This window comes from Tursiops truncatus, chromosome 12, assembly GCF_011762595.2.
Source record: "Tursiops truncatus isolate mTurTru1 chromosome 12, mTurTru1.mat.Y, whole genome shotgun sequence".
NCBI lineage: Eukaryota > Metazoa > Chordata > Mammalia > Artiodactyla > Delphinidae > Tursiops > Tursiops truncatus.
Window position 1 is genome coordinate 23,600,031 of NC_047045.1, and position 6,000 is coordinate 23,606,030.

General features: G+C 54.1%; 1 protein-coding gene across 1 annotated transcript in view; it reads right to left on the minus strand.

The window, feature by feature from the left end:
* The window catches only part of BACH2 (BTB domain and CNC homolog 2), a 361,717-nt gene extending 359,021 nt beyond the window's left edge, over positions 1–2,696 (minus strand). The window contains exon 1 of the mRNA XM_019929440.3: positions 2,350–2,696. The gene's annotated coding sequence lies outside the window, so the exon portion shown is untranslated. The remainder of the gene's footprint in view (positions 1–2,349) is intronic.
* Positions 2,697–6,000: the final 3,304 nt, after the last annotated feature.

Here is a 6,000-nt window from a genome sequence, read left to right on the forward strand (position 1 = left end):
TATAATTTAGCTATGAGCTCAGACACACACATATATGAGGAGAATGTTCTTCCACGTAATCCTGGCATATACAACACGAACTGACATTTCAATCCACCTGCAGAACTGACGGACACCAGAAGAATGAACACATTTATGATTACCAAGTGGCAAACGTAATGTCTTCCAAAATGCAAAATGAAAATATTATTCAGCACAAATAAAGTATGTTCTAACAAAAGTACTTTATTCCATGGTTGTGTTTTCCATTTCTGGGACCCCCATTTGAATGATATTCAAGTTTCAGGAATAGCAAATAGGATGGAAGTGGACAATCAATGCATGTTTTAAGGCAGAACACTAGGAGGGAGAAACATTTCAGCCACTCAAAGTTTTGGGGTGAAATGATAAACTCCTGAAAACCTGAATTTATAATGGAAATGCTGACAGACCTTTCACGGGAGCAGTTTGAGTGCAACACTTATTTAGCAATCTCTCTTACACGCTAAAGACTAATTCTAACAAGATGTCATTTTGACTCATGTTTACTATTACCTGGAAGAAGGAAAAACGCCGTTTACTCGCGAGCTGCGAGCTGCCGGAGCACCAGGGTGGAGGCAATCGCACATTTTAAACAAGACGCCGCCGCCTTACCAAAAGAGCCTCTCCACCGAGGGAGGGGCAGCCCTTCCCGCTCAGCTTCTTTCATGTCAGCCGGAGCCTTCGCAGCTCGACATGACTTTCCTACATGTTACATTTAAATGATCTGAGAAAACCGTTATCAGAGTTAACAACTCTAATTTTACTCTAAACAGACAAAAGCAAAATATCTCATTAGGCATCATCTCCGCCAAGGTTCGCACTAGGCAGGAAAGGATTTTTATCTAAAGTAATTACCGTTTTTAGTTAAACACACTCAACAGATGAAATTTACACAGGGAGTCAGAGACTGCAGCACTAGACAGTGAAGGTGAAAACCGAGGAACGCCGCGTCCCGTCGCCCGCCCGACAGCCGGGAGTGTGCCGCTCAGTCGGGGGTGAGGCGCCCTCGTCCCTCGTTTCCTAGGGCCCAAGGGTTGCGGCGACGACGGTGACCGGACAGGCAAATTGCGAGACGCTCCTTCTCGGGCCACAGACAAAACCATCGGACAGCGGTTGTGCAGGAACTTCCCCCAAGTTATCAAACTCCCCTACACGCGAGAGGATGCTGGGGATACCCTGAGCGCCCACGACCCCCGAAGCCAGGGGTGCGCGACCCCTTTCACACGCGTACACCCGGCCCTGCAGGCTTCCTCTCACGGTCCGAGTTCCTGCAAGAGGGGCCAAACCGAGGTCGCTGAGATGCTCACTCGAGTCCCCTCTCGCAGCTGGGGTAGCCCAGGAGCGCCGCCCGCCTCCCTCTCCATCGGCGCTCGGCTCCTGAACACCCACCCAGTGAGAGGAGGAAAAGTGCGAGACCCCACAGGGCACCTCGGCGTGGGGTAGGTGGAGAGGTGTCCCCTGGATAAACTCCTCTCCTAGAAGGAGCTTCTGGGGCTTGCAGACTGAAGTGTGGGCAGGGAGAGGAGGGTGTGTGTTGCACTTTGATTTCATGCAGAATCTTGGAGGAGGAAGGTGCAAGATTTCCCTCTCTGAAGGCACAAGCCCCTCGGCTTGAGCTCCCTGGGACGCATTTCAATAACCCGGTCATTGGTAATAGTGATTCCACCCAGCGCGCAGTCCAAGGTCTGCGCTGCGAGCCAGCAGCCTGCCTCTTCCCGGGACCCTAAACTTGGGCTTTGATGCCCCGCCAGTCGCTGTGGTCCCAGGTACCCGGCGGCGACTGACAGCCGAGCGCAAAGCTTCGCGGAGCAGCCGCGGGCGCGGACGCCGCGGGCAGGGAGGAGGCCGCCCGGCCTGGCACCGCGGTCGCGCGCTGGGGGCCGGGGCGCCCGGGCCTCGCGGGGCCGGGAGCGAGCCGTGGGTCTGACAGCTGCTTCAGCTCGCGCGGACGCGCGCCTCCCTCCAGCCCGCCCTCCCCACGCCTGACTTATTACCCTCTGCTCCTCCTCCCCCTGCTGTTCCAAAACACCCGTCGACGCGAGCAAAATACAATGCCGCCTCGCCCGCCGTAAACAGCCAGGCGAGAGAGCGCACAGTCTTCGCAGCGCGTCCGCCGTCTCGGCTTCCACCCCCTTACCGTTCCTAGAAAATGCCATAAAAGCGGGCAGGGCGCTCGGCGGGCGGCTGCGCGCCCGGCGGCCGCGGCTCCCTTCCCGCGTCGCTTCCCCACGCTTCCCCTCCTGCCCCGCGCGCCCGCTCCCCCCGCCAACTTGCCCCGCCGCCGCCCCGCCCGCCGCCAGGGCCCGGGACCCGCGGCCGGGGACTCACCTCGCCAGAGAACTTTGCGTCCTTTTCCGCCTCCTCTTCCCCGCGTCCTCCCGGTCCGCAGCCTGGGAGGGGGGTCACCGAAAGCTCGCGGAGAGGACGCGCATCACATGGCAGCACGTTCCCAGTCCCCCGAGTGTGCCGGGAAGGGGGAGGGGAAGGGTCGAGGGGAGGCCGGGGAGAAAGCGAGAGCCCGGCGGCAGCGGGAGTGGGCAGGCGGGGTGGCTAGGGCGGCGGCGGGCGCTCGCGTTAGCGCTGCTGCGACCGCAGCCCGGGCGTGCACGGTCGCTGCTGCCGCTGCTGCTGCTGCTGCTGCTGCTGCTGCTGAGGCGGCGGCTGCTCGGCGCTGTTTGCTCCGGGCCGCTCGGCTCCCGCTCTCCCCGGAACGCCCACACTCTCAATCGCTACATTGTTGACATTCGGCGCTGACGTCACCCGCTCCCCATTCACAATAACTTTACGGGAGCCGGGCAGCGCACCTCCCCGGCCGCTGGGGCGCCGTACGCCCGGCGACTAGCGTAAACCGCTCCGCGAATGGCGCTCCGGCGGCTGGGGCGGGGGACAGGGGGCGGGCGCGCGCTCGGCCCGCTCGCGGGAGGGGGCGCGCCTCACGCTGCCGCCGCCGCACTCCCCGCTTTGTGCGGCCGCGCGGCCTGGAGAGCCCCTTGCTCAGGGCCCGCCGGCCGCCTGGCTCGGTCCGGCCTTGCCCGCGACTCGCAGGAGCCTTGAAAGGTCAGGGCTGGGGGCTAGTGGGGTGGGAGGAGAGGTGAGGGCTGGTGTGGCACCTGGGGAGGGGCGGCAGAGCCCAGGGCACTAGACCCAGGAACGGGAGCCAGACCTCGAGACCTGGGATTCCGGGGTTGTCTAGTGTTTCCCAGGAGGGGCAGGAAAAGATGCTCCACGGGCCCCTCGAAGCTGACCGGTCCCCCTCTTGGGAGGGAGTGGGGCGAGGAAGAGCAGCTTCTGACCTAACACTGATATTGACGTTTGAATCCTTTCCAGGAGGGCCTCGGCCTGTCCCACCGAGGGAGCCTCTAAGTCCCCACGCCAGGGTTTTAGAAGGGGCGCGAGCAATCGCGAAGCTCACTAAAAAGCCTACCTCCCAGCTGCAAATCCTCAGCTCCTGACGGGTTCCAACCTCCCGCCTGCCGCCCACTCGGGAGGTCGCCAGGGTGTTGCTGCTGCACTTTAAGGCCATTGTGTGGCTGCCCTGTCGGAAGAAAGCTTGATGGTAGTAAGGGTTTTACAGAAAGTAATTAGGACTTCGACTGAACGAACATTTGCAATAAAAGAAGGTTGTGTTAGCGTAGTGCTGGTGCCTGCCACTTTACGCCTGTCGAGGCCACGTTCCCTGAACACCTATAACTTGGGCCCCTTGTGTACAGGCAGTACCGTATTCTTACATGTGGTGCTGATCTTTAATGAATATTATAAAACTTTGGCTCGCTCAACTGAGAGAAGGATCATAAATTCCCCTCCCCTCCCTATAAGATGGGCACTGGCCTATGCTGAGGAAGCAGTGAAGCGCTGCCCTGGGAGTCTCGTGATATCAGCCAAAGTGTTGCTCTGAACCACCTTCGTTTGAGGGCAGAGTTTTAAAAGGCCCCACTTTGAACGTCTGCGTGGAAAGCTAAGCAATGGCGGAAAGGAAGCGGAAGAGGCCAAGGTAATTTTTCTAACAGCATTGCAGAGATTCAGTGGATAGGTCGAGACCCACACTGGGAGTTTTCCTTTGCTAGCATCTCCAGTTTTCAGATGAACAGAGGTCTCTGAGGTAGGAGGGGTCCTCAGTCTCCTGACTGTGGGTCTGGTGCCCCCTTTGACAAATCGCCCTGCTTGTGAGGTCCCTGCCTGGCCTCAGGGCAAGGGCAGAGGATCCTGATGACCCCCGATCTGCCTTGACGGGACCATTTCTTATAGTCTTATGAACAGTGATGTTTCTGCATTCCTCATTCTTGTAAGCATGTGAGTGTCAGTGCATTAACTTTTGCGTTTTTGTAGGGCCAAGAAATGTTTTTCTCACAAGATCCAGGCTTGAGAAGATCCCTATGAGGGTCCAGTAAATTCATTTCTCTTCAAACTGGCCGTGGCCGCCCAGCTGTGAATGGAGTTGGGTGCATCAGCATGGGGTGTGGAGAGGGGGTGGAAGCGGGTACCACAAGGCCATTTTGCCACCTTGCTTCTGGTCCCAGATGGATACAACAAAGGCTATTAGGTCATTTCAGTTAGTCTATTTGCCAAAGACTCAGACTGGAGCTTTCTTAGTTTGAAGTTCTCAAGTATGGAATGGGATAGCAATTAGAGGTGAAAAAAACAAATGCAACTATGATAGGTTGTATTATTTAGTCATTCAAGGAGGTTGAACTAGGCCAGGCTGATCTCTGAGGTCACGTCCAGTAGTGCAATCATGTGCCTCTGTGGCTGTCAGTAAGAAAAAATCTCTGCCTTTGAGGAGCTGAAGTCTGGTAGGGAGTTAGTTATTGCATTTTCAAAGTTAGAAGTGGGTAATTTGAATTACAGCCTCCAAAGCATATTCAGAATTACATGACATTTGGATGGGAAATCAAGAACTGGACACTCTTTTACCAGAACCGCTGCAGAGGTTAGGCTGTGGATGGCCTTAGCACTCTCGTCGTGAACATTTGCCAGCCATTCCCTGGGTTTGCAGTGCTTCTCTGGGCACTTCAGGCTTTTACAATGTGAAACAGATGCAGGTCCTTCCCTCTGTATATTCATGGCGGTAACTTGTGTAGAGGTCAATTTATTTCCCGTGCTTGCAACATTCAACATTTCCTGATAGACTCTTTTTTTCCTACATAATGAGATGTGTGTGCTGATCCAGAATATGGGCTTCATCTGTGATGCATTTCTAAGGCAGGATATGATTTCCAGGGACAATAATTTGTACCATAACATTGAAGTCAGTAAACTTTATCCCTATAAATCTCCTTGATTTTATCAAATAAGATAGGAAAGATTAAAATATGCCGGAAACAAAAAGATGAGCAAAGGAAGACAGAAGAAAGAAGTGAGCAGTTCCCAAGTCTTTGATGTTTTTGCTCTCCAGCACCCTCTTATAGGATTTGAGGATGTTGAGAAGATATAATGGGTTTTCTTAGGCAGAATTTGAAATGTGGTACCTTCAACGAGGTAGCAGGACAAAGCATAAACGAGACACAGCAGGACAGAGTTAACATCAGATGAGAGAGAATGGAGTGAGATGTTTAGAGGGAGGGTACCAAAGTCAGGAGGAGCCAGTGCACTGAAGGAAGTTCTGTTAAGAAGAAACTGAGTTCTACTCATTGGGCAAATTCCTCAGAATTATGACTGAGGATCATGATTTCAAAACCAGATGTTTTCAAGGGTATCTAAACCATAATACCCCAGCTCAGTACTGCACAGGTGACACCTGGGGAAACTGGTGAAATCTGGAGAGCTTTGAGTGGTGTTTTGTTCAAAAATTATTGAGCCACCTATATGTGGCAGGCACTGTTCTACAAGCTGGCATGCAGAATTCTCATTCTAGTGATGAGATGGGATGGGGGAGGGAGACAGAAAATGAACTGACTATATATATATGTATATATATGTATATATATGTCAAGTTGTATGTTGTAATATCTGGAGGTCAAGAGTGTGCTATGAAATCAAATA